Raw genomic sequence first — 24,394 nt, forward strand, 5'->3', positions numbered from 1 at the left:
CTCCTCACCTGAGACCCATCTTTTACATGTCGCCAGATGAGCTCTTGGATACACAGATCTCACTGTGTCACTGACTGGCTGAAAACTGAGCTCTGTCACTGCCTGCAGGGTTGAGTTGAGACTGTTGTAGCACACAGGCTGGCATGAGTCCCCCGCCCTGGGCTGGCTAGGTGGCGGTCCTGCCTCCCTGCTTGGCTGCCCTCCAGCTCTCTCCCCTCACTCGTCCTCCTGCACCAGGCTCTGCCAAGACTAAATTAATAACCTGTTTCATGCATTGATGCTGAAACATCTAAACATGCTTTTTGGTCACACAGAAAAAATGGTTCAACCTCTCTCTTACCTACCAAAATACTGCATAGCTCTAAAACCCAGCCGGGCTGTCCTACTTCCGAAGGAGCTGCACACTCCTTTAGGAGTCCATCTTGCCTGCTTTCTGATACCATATGCATGCATATTTCTCTTCTTCCTTGCATTGTAATTTCAGAAGCTCTCTACTTCAGACAGGTGAGCTTCTGAGAGGCTCTTCATAAGCTCATTTGTTCACAAGTTCAAAGTGACTCAGAGGACTTGAAGCTCGCAGTCCCCTGATGCAGTTCAAGGAGTGTAAGTTGGTTCTTTGAAGGTTTATAACCAGCTATGCCCTTGCTGCTGGATGTTCTGTAGGGCATCTTTTTCTAAAGTGGAGCAGCTTTGTCTACATTAAAAATCTCCTGAGGCAGGTGGCTCCTTCATGGTCTCTTTGCAGCCCTAGGGAGCCCCTCAGTAGCCCTTGGTGTCCAGGTTCACTCGTCACCTCTTGAACTGCAGGAGCCTCAGTGGGCGCAGCCCTGGCTGTGCTCAGCCTTTCTGCCCTAGAACAATTTCGTGGCCTCCTGAGTAAACATTGGGCAAGTTTCCACCTTTGGCGCTAATCATCTTGTTGTACATTCAAAACGGAAAAAACTTTGGAAGATCTCTTTTCTCTGTTCTGGCTGATTATCACTGCTAGGTTATAATAGGTATAAGTTAGCCTTTTTCACCCTCAGCCCTATGTATCCTTTGCCCTTCAGGGTTCTTTCAAATCTTCATTCCATATGCAAAAAAAAAAAAAAAAAAAGGAAAAATGTTTTTCACCACTCAACTATGTTTTATAAATTCTCCTTTTGTTTCGATCATAATTGTGTGTCTTTTTATTAGCACTTTAAATGTATTCCATACTTTTGTATTATCAGATATGACAGGGTTAATAATGGTTGTAAAAAACTTCAAAACATATTTTAAATACAGCAAACACATTCATCCACAAACTAACAAACATAAAGGCACCCACTAGGCAGAGTTTTCAGAGTTTGGCTCTGGGGCCTGTGTTTGGTTTTATCTGTACAGTTGTGATTTGAAAGCTCAGGAGTGGAGGAGTCGGGGTTTGTTTCGTGTCACTTTACTGCTAGACTGTGGGAAGCAGGATTCATATTTAATTGTACACCAACTGTAAGCTCTTTGATGGCAGGAACTTTTCTAATTCTCATTGGATCCTTGGGGCATGGCACTCTTATTTGTTGAATGCATTAACTGTGCTGGCTCATATTTATATCCTCAAGGAGAACCATTCTGAACTACTTCTAAGCATTTGGCTCAGCCAACTAAATGAAGAATTCGGGATATGGCTGACTAAAACATTCACATTACATGGACAACTGAGGTGATATGAAATCTAGGTTGGTAGGAATGGAGTTACTTGGTTTCTGAAAACGAAGGTAATAAGTACATGTCCAGGAGTAAGGTTCTGTGGGGTATACGAGGAGGAGGGATGTGGTCTGTGGTTTGGGGAAGCTTATTATTGAGCATTGAGGATGTGATAAGTATATACATAATTGGATAGGGTAGAATGTGCTGTAATATCTAATTTTATAAATATATAAAGCAGAGTATGAAGAGAGAGTGGCTGACTGACTTCAAGGGTAAAAGTATTCACTACAGCAGTATTTATACAAATAAACATGGGAAACATCTAAAAGGTTGATAGCAGGGCGCTGGTTAAGTAAATTATGGTATGGGCACCAGATAGACTGTTATACAGCCATTAAAAGTATTTATGAAGAATTTACAGTAATTTGGGTAAATGCATATGCTTTTATGTTAGGCAAAATATCAGAATATAAACTGAAATATACATTGTGACCACAGTTTTTTTAAAAAAGAAAAAGCAGGCATAACAGGGAAAACAGCACCAGGAAGACTGACTGACTTCAAGTATATTATATATACTATGTCTTTGTATGTATGTGCATCTATGTGTGTGCATATACTTATGCACTGCATTGCGTTTTCACACACTGACCACACCCATGCAGCCAGTGTCCCGGTTAAGAAATAGAACGTTGTCTGATTCCCACAGGCCCCCTCGTGCTCCTAACTTTTAATGGGATCTCATAGTTTCGACTGATTTTTGTTCCTTATATAAATGGAATCACAGCATCTACTCTTTTGTGTCTGATTTTTCACACTCAACTTTGTCTGATTCACCCAAATTGTTTATAGTTGTATGTTGTTCAGTCTTATTATTATGGATGACTTTTAATCTTACTCTTTCATCTTTTTATGCTTTCAAAAATTTTCTGTAATGAGCATGTACTTTATAATCCGAAAAAGATAGTATTTGTTTTTTTAAAGAGGCCAAGGCAAGTTTATTTGTAAAGTGCGTGGTCAAATTCAGTTGGCCAGTTCGGCTAGACCATGGGGCGTGTGAAGGAGAGAAGGTTGGGGCTGCCCTGAAACAGATGTGCTGCAATGTGAACTCAGCGTCAGGAGACCCAGATTCCATCTATGTTGTCACTTAGTAGTCATGGGACTGTGGACACATCGTTTAATCCCTTTGATCCTCCGTTGGCTCATTCATTGTTCAACTGGGTATGATGGTATCTTCCTTAGAAACTGGTCATGAGGATTAACTTGAGATAGCGAGTCTGTGAGAAGGCCTGCCAGGTGGTGAAATCTTTCATTTAAAAAGAGTTAGAGAGGATGGGTGCTCAGGGAGGGAACTTATGTCCAGTTGCCATTACTTTTCTTCGTGAAGGGGGTGATGGTTATTTGTACGTGAAAGCACATGGCTTTGAGGTGGGGGTCTGAGCAAAGCAGGGAAGCTTTGGGGTCAGGCAGCCCCTAAGTGCTCAGTGAGAAAGGGCGTCCACGGAGAATGGAGGGAGAGCTCAGCAGTGTTGAGGGCCCAACTGAGGTTGGAGCATAAACGTGTTCTAGGAGATTTGTGTGTTTTGTTTTATTTGGACTCATATTAAACCGATTTTTCCTGATCATACCAGTGGAAGAGGTAGAAACAGAAAGAAGGGAAGGAGGAAAGCCCAACTGACACATGAGAAATGCCATGGCTAATCTACAAAGACAACACTGTTTAAAGGAAGCCTCTGATTTGCAATGTTACAGAAATCCATGGTGATCTGGAGCATAGGCTATCCTTTTCCAAGGATATTTATACCAAAAGGGAGCACTAAAATTTCCATCCAACCCCCAAAAGTCTGCAAAACAGGCAGGGAATTTTTACTACTGTTATATTTTCTAATCCAAGAGTCCTAAAATCACTAATAGTTTAAACTATTTTAGATCCTTTAAGCAGAGTAGGACTTGATGCGCCAGCCCAGAGAACCCCATTCATGGCTGGTATCATTTCTATGGGAATAATAGTCAGGTGTGATGAAAACTGCCAGGATTGCACTCCAAGCTTGTCTGCCTCTTCCAAATAAGTAATGGGTGAGCCCTCACTCAATACGGAGCAGTTAGCTATTGTTATTCTCCCAAAATAAGACCTAGCCAGACCATCAGCTCTAACGTGTCTTTTGGAGCCAAAGTGAATATAAGACCCGGTCTTATTTTACTGTAATATAAGACCGGGTCTTATATAATATAATATAATATAATACCCGGTATAATAATATAATATAATATAATATAATATAATATAATATAATATAATATAATATAATATAATATAATATAATATAATACTGGGTATAATATAATATAATATAATATAATATAATATAATATAATATAATACTGGGTCTTATATTAATTTTTGCTCCAAAAGATGCATTAGAGCTGATGGTCCGGCTAGGTCTTATTTTCGGGGAAACACAGTATTTGTAGCTAAATGATGTTTGTAGATTGGGTGGCTCCTTTACTCACCATCTATTCATTCAGACAGTATCTATTGATTGCTTATGGACTAGATATGAAAAATTTTTTTTTTTTAAAAAACAGTCTTATTTCCCAGATACTTTTTATCTGGGCCAGGCGTTTAAAGAAATAATTTTTGGAATGTGATAATGGATAAAATGGAGATGTGGGTTCCTGGGGTGGGGTTGGAAGTGAGTGCTTCTGAAAAGATGTTCCTCAGTCAGCCTGAGGAAATCAGGGAAGGTTTAAGAGGAAAATTCACTCTTGAGCTAAGACTTGAGAAAGGCGTTTTCTGGGAAGACACTCTATGCAGGTAGAGCAAGGGGCACACGGGCGCAGTGTGTCAGGCAGCACGTGGTCTGTTGGAGAATACAAACAAACTCAGTACCACTAAAGTTACATCTGTACATCTGTGGAGTAGGGTGGGGGAGTGGCAGGAACTGAGGTCAGGAATAATTTTCTGCCCTTCATCATCCTAAAGTTCGTTTAGGTTTTTGCTGATAGCAGGATTGCTTATGAGAAGCAGTTTTACTGTCTCTGAATTAAGATTTCCACTTATTCAAATTTTACATTAGGAAATGTTGAGATTGCTTTATAATTAATTGGGGCTTAGAGTTCTGCTCAGTGTCTCCCAGTGCAATATACTGAGGTCACCTTGTTTATATTCACTCCACAAACATTTATGAAGCACATGATGCTGTGTTGAAGAAATTATACTTGCTTTGGATGGTATTACAAAGATAAGAAATGGCCACTGCCTTTGAGGAAGCTTACAATCTAGTTAGCAAAGCAAAACTTGAACTTTGTAAAGCTCTATTATGGAAATAAATATAATTGCTAGAAGAAAGAGGATAAACGTGTTACTTACAACTGTGGAAAGTAGACAGATCTATTTAGAAGACAGTGCACTCTGATCAAGGACCAAAGACCTAACGAAATATGACTGGTGGACAGTGATATAAAGGTGGGGCAAAGTGACGGGGAGAACTAGGAAGAGGCCATGACGGGAAGGACCATGGTGGAGGCTAGCCCAAGAGCATGGTGTGCAAAGTAACATTAGGAAGTAGCACGGTGTGAGTCACTCAATCTGGTGTATATTGCTGGGAGTAGAGAGAAGTGGGGCTGAACGTGTAGCTAGGGACAAGTTGCAAGGGTCTTCCATGCTGCACAGAGGAATTTGGATTTCCTTCCAAGGCAATAAGCTTTTATGAACAAGTCTTGTCTTCTGCTCCTACCGGTCGCTGCTGTCTCCAGTCTCCCTTCCACCCACTGTGTTCAGAGCAAGCCCAGTGAAGTGCACCCAATCCTAGTGCCATGTGACAGGGATTCTCCTGGTTTTGCACAGATTACCATAAGATTGTGATGTTGGTCTAGAATCTTAGGCTGTTTCCCTAATCAACAGCTTAATCCTTCAGTGTTAGTTCTCTTCACCTTAGATTTTTGCAGCACACTTTTCAGTGTTTTAACTACTTTTTGTCATATAATTTGATTTTTAACAATTATTGGAAATAATGAGATCAGACAGTTTATAGATAGGGAAATCAGCTCAGAGAGCCTAAATGAATAGCTTAAGGTCATTCAGAAGTGAATGTTGGAGGTGAGATTAGAAACAGCGACTTCATGACCCTGTTTGGTCCAGATTTCCTTTCTGTAAGTCATTATGCCGTGGCCTTCCACGTGAGTGATTCTGACTACCAATGAATGCACACCAGCTGTGCTGTTAGGGCATCAGGCAGACGTTTGCATGCATTCATCCCTGTTGTGTGTGACCTAAGTATTTTGAAATGGCTGAGATTGTGGGTTACATCTGTAATCATTACACAGAGAGAAACTAAGTGGCTTACATGGGAGTTTGTCCATAACCATCTTGTTATTTATTTTTCCTCTATTTAAGGAACAGCCTAACTTTTTGTAAGCCTCCTCCATTCAACTGATCATTTTGATTTTTTTCTGGAAATAATCCACCTAAGTCATTAGAGTTTTTCTTCTTGATTTCATATATTTAGCAGGAAAATTGTTTTCCATCTTTCAGATATTCAGCAAGCTAACAACGTTAAGTGTGTGTAACTCATACAACTCAACAACAAAAAAACAAAGGATCCAATTAAAAAATGGGCAGAAGACCTGAAGAAACATTTCTCCAAAGAGAACATATAAATGGTCAATAGACATATGAAAAAATGCTCAACATCACTAATCAGCAGAGAAATGCAAATCAAAACCACAATGAGATATCATCTCACCCCAGTCAGAATGGCTGTCATCAACAAGACAAATAGTAACAAGTGTTGGAGAGGCTGTGGAGAAAAAGGAACCCTCATGCACTGTTGGTGGGAATGCAGACTGGTGCAGCCATTATGGAAGGCAGTGTGGATTCCTCATAAAATTAAGAATAGAATTACCAAATGACCCAGCAATCCCTCTCCTGGGTATCTACCCAAAAAATCTGAAAGCATTTATCCATAAAGACATGTGTGCACCAGTGTTCATTACAGCTTTATTTATGGTGGCCAAGACATGGAAACAACCAAAGTGTCCCTCAATAGATAAATGGATAAAGAAGTCGTGATATGTATACACAATGGAATACTATTCAGCCATAAGAAAAAGTGAAATAGTACCATTTACGACAACATGGGTGGATCTTGAGATTGTCATGTTAAGCGAAATAAGTCAGACAGAAAAAGCAGAGAACCATATGATTTCACTGTGGTATATAAAACTGAAAACAAAAGAACAAGACAAATGAAGAAACAAAAACTCATAGACACAAAATAGTTTAGTGGTTACCAGAGCGTAAGGAGAGAAGGGGGTGGTAGATGAGGGTAAACGGGATCAAATATATGGTGATGGAAGGAGAACTGACTCTGGGTGGTGAACACACAATGTGATAGATAGATGATGTAATACAGAATTGTACACCTGAAATCGATGTAACTTGACTAACAACTGTCACCCCAATAAACTTTAATAAAAAAAATTAAGTGTGTGGTTAAGTTAATTTATGAATCATTGTTAAGCAATGTAACTTGTCAACTTAAGTACACAACTTAAAATATTTCTAAGACAAAAACAAATTGAGAATCTTGCTTTACCAGTAGAGGTGACCTTGGCACAATGTGGGTTTGAACTGTATACGTCAGTTGAAATAATTTGTGTATAAATGGCCCCGCACAGTTCAAACCCACATTATTCCAAGGTCAATTGTACGTTCTTTAATTTTTCCAAGAGCAACAGAGTTGGCCTTTTAAAAGTCATGATTAAGAACAACTAGGTTGCAAGGCAGCTATAATATGGGCAAAAATACTAGTTTTTGTAAGCGAGGACCACTGATACCAATGGTCCTCATCTATGACCTGTAAGTAGCCTATAGAATTCCGATAGAGACATGGTGGTGTGGACCCTGGGAGAGACTTCTCTTTCAGAGAGCAGTCACTGAAGAACAGGAGGAGAAGGTCACGTAGTTAGTGGTAAGATGTGAGACTGGTACTTGGGACCCTCCTTGGTTCAAAATCCTCCGTGGCTCTCTGTTGACAGTAGTAGGATCAGGCCTCAACTCTGGCCTTTGTGTCTCTGATGGAGGCGTTTCCCCACGTCTGATAACAAAGGCACAGAAGAGAAAGTAAACAAAAGTAAGTATTTGTTTATTGGCACTGAGCAAATGTAGTTTGATGGCTTTAATGACAGTGAGTTTCAGATCTGTCACTAAATTGAAGGTGGAACTCTTCTAAGTTTCTATTAAAAAAAACAAAAACATACAGTCGACTCTAGTTGAATATGCAGAGGCTTCTGAGCTTCTGATAGAGCCAATCTGGAGCACTTTGTTCAATTCTGAGGTCAAATCAAGTTATTTTTAAACTTAAATGACTGGAACCTAAATATAATACCCTTATATAGCTGTAAGTCAGACCGGCAAACCTCACCTGTCTAATAAGAGCACCTGCAGTGTGGTAACAAAACCTCCATGCTCCCGCATTCCTATCTTTATTAATTCTTATTTAATGTATCTATACTGCATAAAATTGTATTCATAATGATATTAATTATGTTATAAGTAATAAGGATAAAACCTGTATGTGTGCATGTGTTGGGGGGGGGGGGGTGTCCAGAAGCAGAATGAGGGCCTTAAAAACAGGCACATAGATACCACTGACATAAGGAAGAGGCAGGACAAGGCCACATTCTCCAATCTCAAAGTATAGTCAAAAGGTTGTAATAATATTGCACACGATTATGGTGCCTTACAGTTTTCCGATCATTTTCACATCTCTTAAATCATTTGGTTGTCACAGCAAACTTGTGAGAACGGTAGGCTCAATGTTATTCATATTCTCCATGCAAAGTTAAGGCACAGAACACTGTGCGTTGTCTAACATAACAGGTACCCAGACCATGCTTCCACAGTCGGTTTGGTCTTCCCCAGCTCCTAGGGGAGACCCAAGAGGCTTGAAGCAAGTGGGGTTGCCTGCTCTCCCCTTCACTTACAACCTCACTACCAGTTTATAATGAAAGCAGGTTTCGACTAAACTACACATACAGATAACTTCAGATAAACATTCCCTAACCAGTAGCCAAAAATGGAGAAGTGTGCTTATATCACTCCAAAAGGGTTGATATAACCTGGTTTATAAGCTTGATGAAAGCTTCGATTTTTGTGTTTTTAGGTGTTCTGATGCACATTTCAAGGGTAATTTACTTGAGGCAGCCCACAGGATGGCAGAGGAAAGATTCTTGGTCTTTTAGTTGCTCTCAGGGGTTCAGGCCTCACCAGATCTTATAGTCTGTTCATTCAAGGGTGGAAGTGTCACTAAAACATTTTAGCATGCCCACATACTTGAATCCTTTAATTTCACCAATGTGATCCTATTTCTAACATTCATCATGATAATAAGCAAGCTGCTGATTGCACCAAAGCAAATCCATCCAGTAGATAATGAGCAAAGTGTCCCCAAAGCACTTGTCTGTTGTAACCACTTCTGAAAGTATGGGCTTCCTGATTGGAGCCCACCAGCTCCACTCTAGACAGTACAATCCTACTACCAACCTAAACAGTGTTGCAGAATATCACAGGCTGTATATACCCAAATAGTTTACTCCAAAACTAAACTACACATACTGAAACATCCAGGCTGTTGAGATATCCAGGGAGGTTTCATTATTATTTGTGTATTGTATTAACTAAAATAGAGAAGTGTGCTTGTTAGCAGGCACGTTAGTGTATAGAATAGTCTTAACAAAATGTGTAAAGTGGGTTTGTGTGATGTTATTTTTGTCCATATTAATGCAGCATGCACAGAGCGCATGTGTGTATTGTATCTGCTTACTGCCTATTTGCATATTTATCAACTTCATGCAGCCCAAAGACTGAGTGACTCTCAGGTGTAGCTTTCTAAGAAGAAACAAAGGCTAAAGATGTCTATTGTTGAGGGAAGGCTAAGGTTTTGACACCCGCCCACACATACATACGAACACTTCAAACAAGCTACAGCTTGGTGAATGCTATGTGCACATATTTACACACTCAAGCATGTAGATGCAATTTGGTACTTAAACTTAATATAGATGATTTTTTGGATAGCTTGGAATATATTACCTATGGAATAAATGTGAGGCGATGGCATGCATATATATCTTCTTTCTTCTAAATTTTAACTTAAATTTAACCTATATGTAGCTATCATCTGTAGCTATCCCCAACGATGAAAGTATATTGAATGTGCCGCTCTGCTTTCCCACATGTGGTGGTAGTTTACACACATGGTAGTAGTTGAATATCAACTAGTAGAAAAGCTTGTTCTGGAAGCAGGAAGAGTAAGAAAAGAGTCACACAGCAGGGGATTCTAGCAGCTGGACGGGCAGGAAGAGAGAGAGGCCAGAGAGAAAAAAACAAGAGCAATGCCCTCACTGGAAGCAAAGGGCAAAGCCTCAGGAACAGCCATGAGCAGCAGGGTGGAAGCTGGAGATGGAGGTCCAGGACCTGACTGTTGGCCACAACGAGATCATTGATGGTCTTTTCAGGAAGAACGAGGGAAGCGTTTGAGTGTAAGCAAATGTAGGCTGATTTTTAAATGATGGTTATTTTATTTATAATAATATCTGCATGCTTATCGTATTCCAAGTCCTAAACACTTTACATGTATTAACTCATTTAAATCTCATGAAAAGTATAGAAGCTATACTTTTTTATCCCCCATTTTACCTATGCATAAACCAAGGCACAGAAAAACTTGCCCAAACTCACACAGGTAGGAAAAGTGGGGCAGAGCTGGGATTCTAACCTAGGTGCTCCCCCTTCCCCCCATTAATTTTCACTACCGTTCCATGCTGAAGCTCCGCTGTAGGACAGAGAGGCTGGGAACTTCTGTGTTCTTTGTACTGTGTTGGGTGATGGGGACAAGAAGACAGTCCCTATCAGTGAGGGATTGTTCTGAGGCCAGTAGAGGAAGGCATGCAGTGTTTTCCTTGCTGTGGTGGCAGTTTGTAGCAGATTTTTAATTGTTGGAGGTGTGGAATCAGGAAAGGTCTCTTGGAGAAGGTGACCCTGAAACTGAGGTGCACAGTGGCAAAATTCAGAATGTTGGCTTAAAAACTGAAGCTGGATTTCATCCTTAAGCCTACTTCTTTTTGCTTTCATCAAATTTTCCAAGTACCTTTCCCCCGTGGTTAAAAACTGGGGGGATTTAAGCAAATATACCATGTTTTTAAGTCTCCTATTTCACCTGCAAATGTGAACATTTTGTTGTTGCTGTTGTTTGTTTTGGCCATGTGGGTCATTATGCTGTAATACTAATAATGTAATTATGTGCAGCATTCTTGTTAGAGAAGGGAAACCAAAGACTTCCCTTCATATATTCTATTTTAAGAAACACACACACACATGCACACAACAAACTGGACAATATTTTTGGTTTTGAAAAATATTTTAAAAAATAAATGCAGTAACTGTTGTTACTGAAAAAGGGGTGCTGTAATAAATCATAAATTCCTAACCAGGCAGGTCATGGTGGGGAGTCATTCCCCAGGCCTGTAATTTCTTTAGTGAGATGTTTTAGGCCAGCCCTGTCCATTGTTCTTGTGCATCTAGGTTAACACACCTTTGGAATGCCAGAACTAATACCCCTTGTAGGCGTAGCCACCCTCAAGAGAGCACATAATCTTAACCATCCTGCAATCCAATCCCCACCTTGCTTTCCCCCACCTTCATGTAATCTTCCCTAACCTCCCTCCTTAATTCCAAATGCAGAAAAGGAGCTGCAAACTGTAATGGTGCAGAGCATTTAAGATCTTGCTTCTCAGTATTGTCAGTTTGGGTTCAAATAAACTCTTATCAAAATTCTCTCCAGTACAGGTTTGGATCTTCTTATGTACACTGTTCAGCCTCCTGTACAGGGTGGGAAAGATCCTTCCATCATAATTTCTGTGCCTTCATTAAAAGCACCTCATAAGAAATGAAATTGTTGCCCAAATGAGAGCAGGGAAATCAATAGAGGAGTTCTAGAAATCTTGCAGCCCCTTCTGAATGACTTCCGTCTATGCTACAGATGCCCTCCGTGAAGTGGTTATGTGATGTAGCTTAATTTATTATTTATTGTTTATGTAACAATTTTGTTACCTATCTTTAAAAACAAGCAAATTATAACTTTTTAAAAACTCAAAATAAATTCCATAAACAAAGTTTGTTGTTGGTGGTTTTCTTTGTTTTGTTTTTATTGCGTTGGCTCACTATTGGTTTTATTTGGGAGTTTGTTGACCTAAATAACTAAGTGGATATCATATGTGCCGGGCTGTGCTAGGCCCTTTACCCACATTTTCATTTAATCTCCACAACTCTGCAAGGTAAATTTACTCATTTTATGAATGAGAAAATAGGTTTGAAGAAATTTTGAAAAACTATAGTATGTTAACTAACCACCCAGAGGGAAAAGCTGGTCTGAGAGTATGAGACCAACAGAGTGAGAAGAAGCAGAGATGAGGGAGACCCTGCAAGTGAGCCAAAGAATGAGCTGAAACAGAGCAGTCAGCCAACAGACTGGTGTGGTACTGGAGGCTCCTGTTCTAGAACCCCTGGGGCTCTGAGGATACAATCCCCCTGCCTTGGATCTGATTTGCCTTCTGTGTGTATAGGGCGTGTGTGTTTATTTACAAATGCTTTATGGCAGTGTCTGCAAACTCATCACAGCAATCAGGCAGATGGCCTTACGGGCTGAAGCGGGTTGGGTGTAAAGGCTGAGTAGTTCCAGGATGTGTGGCAAGTTAGAGTATTCGAATTACCTATGGGGGGGGGGGTCCCCCCTCAGCTCCAGCTGATCACTGCCCTTAGGAAATGTGGGTGGACCAGCATTTGGCAAATCTTCAGGTGTTTTCAGAGAAGCCAAATATCTGGATTTGGCGGGTGATTTCCATACTTTTAAAAACATCAAAAACACTGTGTTGGCCAAACAAAACACTTCCTAGTAGGTGGATTTGTGCTTTAAATTCTATCAGTGTCTTCCTGTTCACCAGTGAGAGTAGGGTGGGGATAGTACTACGTTCTTGGCTGTGAGAGAGGATTTCTTGGTGAGCTGAGGAGCCTCGCCAGGCGCAGCGCAGGCTGAGCCAAGGCACGGGCAGTCGTTACAAATGCCCTGATTTTAATTTTTGCTGGAGATGTCACACTGTTTTGATAGTCTCATTGTAAGAATAATATAAATTCAAGCTAATTTTTTTTAAAAATTACAAAATGAAATACTTCAGTGAATTTTTATGTAATTTAAAATCTATTGAAACTTTCATTTCAAGAATGAAGGATATCAGACTGCCTTTAACAAACAGTATATCAAACATAATATTTGGGAGGGGGGGAGTGTTGAAGAACATTATTAGCATATTATCCTATAAATTTAGATTTTGTCCAGTAGAAAATAGGCAATGGATAGGTACTTCTATGGACAGTATAAGGAGATACTGAGGCAGTTACTTTATTAAAAGAGGAAGGAAGTATATTGTTAGGGTGACATTTGTCCTGGCAAATGGGTCAGTTGTGGTTCACGCCTGCTGTTTTGGTATAATAATAAGACCTTCCATCCTGGATGATAAAGTATCTGGTCACCCTGTGTAATGTCAACGTCTTAGTTGCTGGTGCCTTTCTCCTAGAGGTGGAATGAGGCAGGTATGCTGAATGACCTGGCCTCTTCTTGTCAAATTAATCACAAGAAAAGGCCGAACCAAACCAGTCTGTCTGTACTGTAGAGGGACTCAGCTTTCCTGCAGGCCCCCTGGCTGTTGCGATCACCGACGGAGGTTTTACTTGACAGTACCATTTAAAGTATGATTGATTATTGCTGTATCACAGTTTTCAAAGCCATTCTCCTTGTTAACTTTAACCTACTTATGTCTGTATCACATTTGATCTGTGGTATGTGAAGGAGGCATAGCAATCCCCATTTCGTGGATCTATACTAGACTTCGGGTAAATACCAAAGAGCGCGATTGCTGGATCCTGTGGAAAGAGTGTGTCGTGTTCTAGGAAACTGCCATACTTTCTGTCTTTCATTTTGCAAGCCCACCAGCAATGACTGCGCGTTCCTGCTGCTCCAGTCTCACCTGCATGTGGTGTTGTCAGTGTCTTGGATTTGGGCCCTTCTAATAGGTGTGTAGTATCTCCTTGTTTTAATTTGCACTTCCCTGATGACGTATGATATAGAGCATCTTTCCATGTATTTGTTAGGCATTTTCACATAAAAATATTCTTTTCCATTGGGAAGGAAGTAGTTTCAGCCCCATCCTACAGATGTGGAATTTGGGGAAGGGCAGCTGAGCTTAGTATTTCGGGGTGAGAAGGCTTTCCTGCCGGGAGAGCCCCGTGAGTCCTGGCGAGAGAGAGGCAGTTTGGCAGCGTGGGTGACAGCACACACTGCAGTGACAGGACTGCTGCATTCCTGTGCAGACTCTGCCATTTACTACCTGGGCCACCTGGCTTCTAAGTTAGTTAACCACCCCGTGCCTCTTGCCTCATCAGAAAATGAGGAAAATCCCTATTTCATAGGAATATTATGAGAAATAAATGGATTAATATGCATGAAGTCCTTAGAACAGTGGCTTTGCACATAGAAAGTGCTATTAACTGAAGTGTGTAGACAAGTTTCTTTTTTCCTAACTCTGGCTTGTACCGAGTGATTCTCCTGGTCTCTGGGACCCTGTAGCACAGCCTGCCCTCAGCCTTAAAGGAGTGAGATAGTTATAGCCAGTCCGGTTTCCCCAGCATCCCAAGTTGAGTTCTCCCCCACCCAGGAGGTGGGGTGACCTTTATAATTTCTGTTCATCCTCTTCTAGAATCCTGCATCTCCCAGGGCCATAGAGATATTGCTAATGCCAGTTATTAAAAGTCACATCAGATGTACTTACGAGGTATGACAATTAAGTTCACGAACTTGTAACGATGTTACTGACCTTTTTTGATATCAGAGGGATTATTCATTATGAATTTGTACCAACCAGACAAACAGTTAACCAAGTTTACTGTTTGGAAATGCTGAAAAGGCTACGTGAAAAAGTTAGACGACCTGAACTTTTCGCCAACAATCCATGGCTCTTGCATCACGACAATGCACCAGCTCACACGGCACTGTCTGTGAGGGAGTTTTTAGCCAGTAAACAAATCACTGTATTGGAACACCCTCCCACTCACCTGATGTGGCCCCCAGTGACTTCTTTCTTTGCCTGGAGATAAAGGAAATATTGAAAGGAAGACATTTTGATGACATTCAGGACATCAAGGGTAATACAATGACAGCTCCGATGGCCATTCCAGGAAAAGAGTTCCAGAATTGCTTTGAAGGGTGGACTAGGTAGGCACTGGTGTTGGTGCACAACTCCCCAAGGGGGGTACTTTGAAGGTGACTAGTGATATTCAGCAATGAGGTATGTAGCACTGTCTCTGGGATGAGTTTGCGAACTTAATTGGCAAACCTCATATTCCCAAAAGCTTGCTCTGCAGAGGAGAAACTGAGGCTCAAGGAGGTTATGACTTTCAAATTCCCATCACAGCACAGTGGGATGAGGGTGTTTGCTGTTGTCTGTGCTACCTCCACAGTGTGTAGGGGACAAGGCCAGTTTTCTTTTTGGAGCCTTGATTTCATACAGTGTGAACGGCCTCACGTTTCTTGGGTCAGCTGGACCCTCTACACTCATGGGTCCCCTGTGCCCTTTGGGGCCTGCGATGTGCATGCTGCTGCCAGTTCCCGAGTCGTGCCAGGGCTGCTTGCCTCTGAGCGCTGCTGCTGGCCTGGCCTCCTCACCTGGTTTCCATCTCAGTGGTGCAGGGATTAGCCGTCCATTGGTCTCTTCGGTGTATTTCCCACGCTTCTGATGTTGCTGGCCTCTCAAGGCCCTGACACAGTTCCCTGTTACTTTCTGACCCCCCTCCCCTCTTCTGCCACTTTGGTTTGCTTTAATCATTTTCCTTTCTTTTTCCCCTTTTCCCCCCACCCTTTCTACACTGTCCCTTGTGTGTTTCCGCCATTTTTCCTGCAGCTGGGGGGTCAGGAGTGGACTCTTGACTTTTAGAGCTATTACTAGGCAGTGAACTGGTATGAACTGGAACATGGTACGAACTGACCGAAATCCGAGAAACATTATGAGAACTATGCGGTCTTGCCTCTTAGCTTTCTTTTGGTTAGTTTGGGGCCAAATTGAACGTTGTTAGCACGCACTACCATAGATATCATAGGCTCTCAGCAAGGAGAAAGAGTACACCAAACTAAACTGAAAACTTAGGGAGACTGTATATAACTCCAGAAATGCTCTAAGGACTGCCCTTCCTTAAGGCACTAGGGAAATGATGATGTTTCAGAACTATGTAAAGAGCGATCTGCACAAGTGCCTGGCTGAAATAGTGTTGAAACATAACGACACTCTTTTCTTTAACTTAAGGTAGCTTTATTGCTTATGCTTTTCTTTGAACTGAAATGAGGACATGTATTCAAGAGGAACATATACGAGTATTATGAAAGCTCAATTTAGAAAATTAGACCATTGTTTAAAGCATACTTGAATGTGCCAACATACTATCATAATTTTCAACTTCAGTAGTAGAATATTCTTTGCTCTCTACCTTTGTCACCTTTTTTAAATGTATGCTAAAATCTTTCTATAAACTCTTGTTTTAAACAGAGAATGAAAATCATTGTCACTTGAAATTAGTGTATTTTAAAAATTAACCTTTTCCTTACATTTGAACTTATTTTTCTTCATGGTAGGGTCTTTTTAAAATTAGTTCTCCGAAAGTCACAAGTTTGTTTGTTTTTTATTATTTTTTTCTTTCATTTAAAGAATTATCCTTGTCCACCCACCTCCTGACCCCCCCCCACCCCCCCTCCCGCAATGAATCCTTCCTTGGATGGGGAAAAGGAAAAGAGAAATTTGTATCAGCGAGCTGTCTGCACTGCCACATCAGAAAATAGCATGTCAAATTCCTGCTTTATCTAGACGCCCCCTCCTGGCCTTCCTTTCATCCTCATTTACTGAGTGTACCAGATGTGGTGCTAAGTGCTGGGACTATAAAAAAGAAATGAGACAGGACTCCATGGTGCAGTAGGGGCGTAGGTCTAACAAAAACACAAAACATTGTGGATCCCTCTAAAGAATTCCTTTAGTATGTTGAGAGAAATTATATTTGCTAAAGGACTGTTCACAACCTCATCGGTTTTATTACATTTGTAGTTTACTTCATTTAAATTAAAAACCACTTAACTTACTTGAATTTTTCCTGGTCATAGAAAGCAGCTCTTTCAGACGTGTACCTATCCTGCTTTAATTCTTCTGCAAACTCACTGTGCCTTCAGCAAAGCCTTGTACTTTCTGAGCGACAGAGGCAGTTTTATGATGTCTCCTTTGCAGAAGGAGCCTGCTTCCATTTCTACTCTTCAGGTCTTTTTCCCTCCTAACATTTCTACCAGTTTGATGTTTTCTCTAAAATGGCCCAGCTGTGTGTTCTGTCCTAATCACTGGACTACACTGAGGATTGGACTGCTTCTCAGTGCTTACTTGATGTAACACTTTAATATGTCCCAATATCACATTTGTCTGATACGTGTGCTATAGGGAAATGCAGCTTCTATGAATGTGGTTCTGTTTGCCCTTTAAACTGCATGCACTTAACAGTGGCTGTTTTGGCCAGCTCAGATTGGAATAGATCTTCAGTAAAGACACCTGGATAATTTGACGAATATTTATCAAAACTTTGCAGTTAATCAGCAAACAGCTCTCTGGCATATGCGATATTGAGATGTTAGCCAAGGGAAGGAGACCCTATACAAATAATCATTGGATACCACATTCAGCACAGTTTATAAGATGCATTTTTCAAACTGGTCTAATCAAAAAGTGATTGCTCGGCTATTTGAAAAATAATTGATCATATAATTTGGTTGTCTTTCTCTTTTGTTGCTCTTCACTTACCTGCATGACATTTAATAACCAATCATAAGACTGACAAGGATGCATTTCAGTTCCTGTGGTTGATGGGTCAGTTTATTAGCCCAGAAGGGAAAGGTTCAGGAAAGAGTGTGAACACTTATTAGGAGCAGCATGGGTCATGTGAACGAACCTGGGATGGAAGTCTGTTAGAAAAAAGCAGACACCTGAGTTCACATCAGGGCGCCACCATTCACTAGCTGTGTGAACCTAGAAAGGTACCACATCTTCTGAAATCTTAGTTTCCTCATCTGCAAAATGGGGATTATAAAATATACCTTCACGGGGTGCAGAGTATTGCCTGGCACTTATTTACTGAGTGTTTACTATTTTTTAAAAGGCAGGATCTGGGCTCAAATCAGGTCACCTAATTTTCTGAACCTCAGCTTTGTATTATGGGACTTGTAACATATTAATATGAAAAGTCTCAAAAAATGTAGTCACGTACGAGTATAATGAGTTATTTCATGAAGGTCATTGAACATCTACCCATCAGAATGTAAACTCTACTGTAGTTTTCTTCAAGTCTCTTTGGTGCTTCCAGAACATTTATTTGGTATTATTATTACTAGATATTAGTTATGTCCCATAAATATTGCATAGTTAGTGGAAAGAAACCCATCTTATCTACCTTTATAATCCCTACTATATTTTAAATATAATAAGGGCTTGGTAAGTCTTTATTATATGAATAATTGTTTTTATTACCATTGCCCTCTGCTTTGCAAAGTAATATAGCTGATAGCCTCATAATGGATTTATTTCCACAGAAAGTCTACCTGTTCTTTCTGTAATTTTATTGTTTTAACATTTCGTATGGAATATGTAAAACCTAAGATACCTTTCGTACTAACACTGCATATTGGTTTTAGCAGAACTGTGTTAATATTCAGAGATGTAGGATGTCTGTGAGTTTTGATGTCTTCAACATCAAAAAAAAAAGAAACTGCTTTGAATGTTCCTCTCCTTTCCCTTATTAAAAACACTAAAAATTTAGGAGAACTTCAAATTTGCATAATATTCGTGGTTTTAATTCATTTTGTGGATACAAGGAGATCACTTATGAAAATTTGCTATCACATTTTATTTAGAGCTGAATATTTACTTATGATTGAATATACTTCAATATTTATATGGATTTTTCTCTTTTCAGTAAAAAGCAACATGCTTTTTTAACTTGCAAACGTGTCAGAGTCATAGAAAGTAGCTGGTTTCCTCCAAAACCTTTAGACTTTTTCTTACATGACCTACGAGACTTGGACAACCAGAACAATAAGCTCTTTTCTGATTCCTACAGTAATAAAAGGGCCACTGTTGTCCATTGGGTATCCTTCCTGGTAGGCCTCGTTTGGAGGAAGGGAATATACCAAATCAGTAGTCACAAGAGACATCTACAAGCAAATGAAGGGCCTGCATTCTTCATTTGTGAAAAAAGGAAAAAAAGGCACCACCTCTTGGAAACTGGAATTTATTTTGCTCTTGAGTTCTTTTCATTCGTTTCGCTTATGTTCCGTATAGGAATTGTACAATAATAACCTGTTATTGTGTTCATATACATCAGTAACTTCTACTTGCATTCTTATAAACTAATGTAAATAAAGACTGTAGGCCACAGCATATATTTTAGTTTTCTATTGCTGTATAACAAGTTGCTTGGAACCTAGGGACTTAAAACAATAAGCATTTTTTTTATCTCACCTAGTTTCTTTGGATCTGGAGTCCAGGAATGGTCTAGGTGGGAGGCTGTGGCTCGGGAGCTTTAATAAGGTTGTAGTCCAGGTGTTATTCCATGTTGTAAATAGTCTGTAGGAAGGCTTGACCGGGGCGGGAAGATCTGCTTCCAAGGTGGTTCCCTCACATGCCCGGCAGATTCGAATGGCTGTTGGCAGGAGGCCTCAGTTCCGGCCACGTGAACCTCTTCATAGGGCTGTTTGAACGTCTCGGTAACGTGAGTAAGTGATCAGAGAGAGCAAGATGGAAGCTGCATTGTCTTTTATGACCTAGCCTGAAAGTCACATGTCATATCCATGATATGCTACAGGCTATACAAGTTTGCTCTGCTCATTGTGGGAGGAGAATACACAAGGGTGTGAAGACCAGGAGGCAAAACTTTTTGGAGGCTGGCTACCAAAATAGGAAAATGCCGATCTTCAGCACATCTTTAGAAGTGTCCAGTGGATGTTCAAATAACCTTACTTTTAATTTTATCAAACATAGTATAATTATTTGAGTACAGAGATTTCTGATTTTTATCTCTTCCTTTTACCCCATGTTGCACATGTTGGTCTATGTTGGTTATTGGTCCATTTCATTTACTAATGTAATGTCTGTTTTTCAGATACATGGTCATAGGAGAATTATATCTAGGTAAAAGGAATCACTTAGCTAGGCAGGGCTTTCGCTGATGATAAGCTTAGCACCGCTGAACAACCATTGCCATCCTGTAAAACCCTCTGAATTCATCATGCCCTCAACGGACATTTATCGAGCACCTCCTATGTACTGGGTGCTGTAAATGCAGGTATCAGTGCAAAATGTCTCTGTCCTCAAGCGAAGGCAAACATTTCGGTATGATTTATGCTAAATATTTGCAATACAGTTATATATTGGGAATGGTGAGGTTTGTTGTTTAGATCATGGGCTCTGAAGTTCGTTTGCCTGAGTTCAATTCCTGGCTATTTAATAGCTCTATGACCTTGGGCCAGTTATTTAACCTTTCTATTTTTTAGTTTTCTTTTCTGATTATTCCCTTATCGCAGCTTACCTACCTTATCGGGTTGTGAGGATTTAGGAAGCACTGGCAGTGAGTACTGTTAGCCAGCCCCTTGGGAGTACCTGGAATGATTCGTTTGGGAAGGTTCCCAGGAGATGTGAGCCATGTGAGTTCTCTCTTGGAGGGTGAGTTGGAGTTTGGTTAACATGGAAAGTTGGTGGGGCCGGGCAGGGGAGACAGCTGAGGCCTCACAAGGACCAGAGAGGTGAGGGCAGGTGTACAAGAGCATGAGTCACTCACTTCTTCTCAGGTTTGCCATTTCCCACAGGCATCCAGGACAGAAGCACGACTGGGACACTTTCTGTCCCATCCCAAAGAGCCTTGACTCATCCAGAATTTTATAATTATAAAAATCTTAAAAGGAGAGATTTTCATATCAGCATATACTCATATGTAAGTTAGTATCATTTTGAATTATATATGAGGGAACAAGCATCATAATCTTGGCCTTTAAGTGCCCCGCTGTGGTAATAGTAACTATTGTATGGACAAAGAAGATAATGGTTATGTCAATTTTAAAAACACTTTCTCAGCTGTCCACTTCCCACTTCTCAAAGATTGTCTTGAAAACAAAACTAAAAAGAGAGATGAGGTTTTAAAAGAGCAAAGATGGGTAGGAAAAGAGATTTTGATTTAAATAAGTAAGAATCCCTTTGCCAACCAGGATGGATTCCAGGTAGCTTCTAGGTCAAAGGATGGGAATTAGGGTGAGCAGTCTGTTTGGCCTCTTCTCTTGTGATTCTGAATTTGTCGCCCGGACAGTCCTCTTTCCCAGCAGGGTTGCCCCTCCATTACGTTTGGATGATATCACGCTTCATGGTCAGGCCCTTTTACCAAGGCACATCAGCCTCGAATGTGTCTTTCCTCTAGCTTCTTTAGGCGATAAGCAGTTGAAGCCAGAGGCTCTAATCCATCTGATATAAGAAGATGAAACAGGAATTCTGTGGTATCCAGTTGGCTTAAAGCCTATTCGTTTTCATTAGAAAAAAGAATTAATGTGACTGCTATTCTTTTTCTTTTAAAACTTGGAAGCATGCACTAATGAACCTTTGCACTGTAGCTATAACGCTATGTAAAAAATAATCGGGAAACGAATGGCATTTTTATAACTACTATTAAGTTACGTTAGTCTAATAACCAGTTTGGGAGACAATGTCTCCATTCAGAAGTATAGTTGCTGAGCAGGGAGAACCCAGTCATGGAAGGGGACATTTGGACTAACTTCCCCTTCCTCAGCTGTGTTTGAAATTTATATATTTTCTGATAGCTTGCATCAGATTTGGGGTCTACCGGCTCTTTCTCCTTACATTATTTCTAGTTTGATATTTCATATTTCATAACTAAGAATTTGATTGTAACTTTGTTGGTGACATTTTCTCTACATAATAAAAATAGTTCAGTTTCTTGGGATATTAAAAAAAATAGTTGATGGAAGATGGTCTTGTTACTAAAGTAACCTTCCTATAAATAAATGCAGAAACATCTGTGAAGGGCATAGTCTGAATGCAGCAGACATAGGAATTGCGTCAATTCTCATCTTGTAGCCAAGATTTCTTTCTTAAACTTTCTTTATAACTACTGTCATGGCAGCATTTCACATTCTCACAGCATTCGGCAATAGAATGGTCAAAAGAACTGGAGCCAAGTTTCTTAGGGTAGCCAGTGGTGGCAACTTGTACTCACCAAGGAAAAATGCGGCATGTTTTTGTTTTTATTTTTTAGGACTGAAAACCTGAGCTCTCTCCTTCAACTTCATTTTCAGGCCCTCGCTTTAGGCAGTTTTCTAAATGTCTAACTGCTAAACTGCTTTCAAGAAATGATTGTGGTGTCTCCGGGAGCTTTGGTCTGGGAAAAAGAAGTCACAGAGTCTTTCCTAGAACACCATGGGTCCATCAAATGACCTTTTTAAAGAAACAACTGAAATTCCTGTTTCAAAGGCACGAAAATATGAATTGAAACCAAATCAAACAAACCCACCCCACAAGTACTGCAATTCAACTAAAGGGGAGGGTTGGAAAGGGGAGGAAAAATTCTTGGGAAAATTATTTGAAGCTGAAAGCTTGTGTATTTTGCTCTGTAATAATTATAAGTTAAAATGGGATGGTGTAGCATTTTTTAAGGTAAAAATTAGCCAGGCCTATAAGAACACTGTGTACCTTTTCAGGTGCCTGTGTATCTCCTCCTAGAATACCTGCCTGGTGCTCTACCCTTCCTCAGGACTACCTCACACTCCTCCCGCTTGGGGACTCCAGCACAGCAAGGTGAGTCTGTGCGTCTGCACTTCTTACATACTTCCTAGAAGAATATTGCTGGCAGTGACTTTAAAAACAACAACAACAACAAAAACAACTTTTCAAAGTTTGGGAGACTTAGAGATTGTGTTTCAGTGGTGAACTCTTAAGAATCATCGTTTGTAAGCCCTTTATTTAGATAAGTCGGAGTGTGGTGAGTGGCGGTGTCTTTCTGCCACTGTAACGTAAAGCCTCGGTTCAAGTTTGGGTCGACACTACTAGCTTCATGAAACATGCTTTGGGTTTCAGATTCGGAGTCTGAAGCAAAATTGTGCAAATTGGTGCAGCACCACTCTTGTGCTTCCTGAGCACTATTCTAATGTTTTAAATGGGCATCCCCTTAAAGCAGAGACTGTGTATTTCTAACAGTGAGAGGCTAGAAGGTCTTGATAGGTCTGAAATACATCTTATAGTTTGAGCCTCCATCTTAATAGTGTCAATAATTGACTCCATTAAGTACGGGGTGGGGGGCACAAAATCCCTTGAGGTGAGAATATACTATTAAATTATTTTCCACTTGCTTTTTGTATGCTTGATGTGTATTGTCTCTTGAACATTAAAGCGACTTATTTGTCCCAGGAAGGAAAATAATTTGACCTTGTTTGTAGTAAGTAAATCACTTTTGAATAAACCGTTCACATTTTACAGGTGAATAAACTCTTTAAGGGCACCAACCAGTGTGCTGTCTCATAAATTCCTTAGTTCTTCACTTGCAAAAGTTATATGCTTGCATTTTTGCCTAGATGATGGATTTCAAAGGTCTCACATAAATTAATTTCCCCTTGAAATAAAAAAGTATAACTGTAGAGACTTCTAGTAATTACTAGACTATGTAGAAGGAATGGATTCCCAAAAGCACAAATCCATATTCTCACTGGTTCAGTTCTCGTATGGACTCTGCTACATTGCTTGTGGATTAGCAAAAACTGACACGAAGGCCACAAGTGTTGAGAGTAAATGATTGCCTGATTGTAATAAGGCAATTTTGTTATATACATGTGAGAACTGAAAAATTCTAGTTGGGCCCTGCTGTTTGTAATGCCCTGCATAGTTGTAGTACAGTCTAAAGAAGAAAAGCATAAGGAAAAAAATTATTATGTAGCTCAACTGACTAAAGTTCGCTCCATGATTAGATAGTCACTTAAATTGTAGTTTTAGCGTCCGTTACTGATGAAGCTATTCTGTAATTCTTTTTTTTAATACATGAATTATTTTCTGTTTAGCAGGATTTATGTTTAAGTTATGCCAAAAAGGAACTAATTCAAGTTTAATGTTGAGGGATTGTGTACATTTGAGTTTGAACAATTTAATTATTTTATTTCTCTTGGAAAACTAGTAGTTATCTACTAATACAGGTAGGAGGTATATGAGTTGCTTGGAGTTTGCTGCTGAAGAGTTTTCATTTTTCACTGTTTCTTCTCAAATGCTCAATATGCTAAAAATTAGATGCCTTTGATTCTTGACTTCAAGTGCGAAGAGGCTCCCATAGCGTACTGCTTTGTTTCCTTTTTTTAATGATGTTTTGTTTGTTTTACATAAATGAAGGGTATAGCTATATGTAAAATTTATAAAACGTTTTTGCCTATGCTGGCTACTGAAGTAACTCAGTTTACTCATAGGAAGAAGGTAGGTGAGTTCTCTAAGCCTTTCCAAAAGAAACATCTAATTTTAGTCATGTTAACTTTGATGAGCAACAAAACCAGCTTTAAAT

The 24,394-nt window shown here is 40.1% G+C and overlaps 1 protein-coding gene across 2 annotated transcripts in view; it reads left to right on the forward strand.

The window, feature by feature from the left end:
- Window positions 1–24,394, forward strand: part of RASSF8 (Ras association domain family member 8) — a 102,761-nt gene that overhangs the window by 11,041 nt on the left and 67,326 nt on the right. The window contains exon 2 of one of the 2 annotated variants that reach the window (XM_074325909.2): window positions 22,557–22,653. The exons of the other annotated variant lie outside the window; for it this stretch is intronic. The gene's annotated coding sequence lies outside the window, so the exon portion shown is untranslated. The remainder of the gene's footprint in view (window positions 1–22,556; window positions 22,654–24,394) is intronic. 2 annotated transcript variants of the gene reach the window in all.

This window comes from Rhinolophus sinicus, chromosome 1, assembly GCF_057876585.1.
Source record: "Rhinolophus sinicus isolate RSI-liver-muscle chromosome 1, RSI-T2T, whole genome shotgun sequence".
NCBI classification, from domain to species: domain Eukaryota; kingdom Metazoa; phylum Chordata; class Mammalia; order Chiroptera; family Rhinolophidae; genus Rhinolophus; species Rhinolophus sinicus.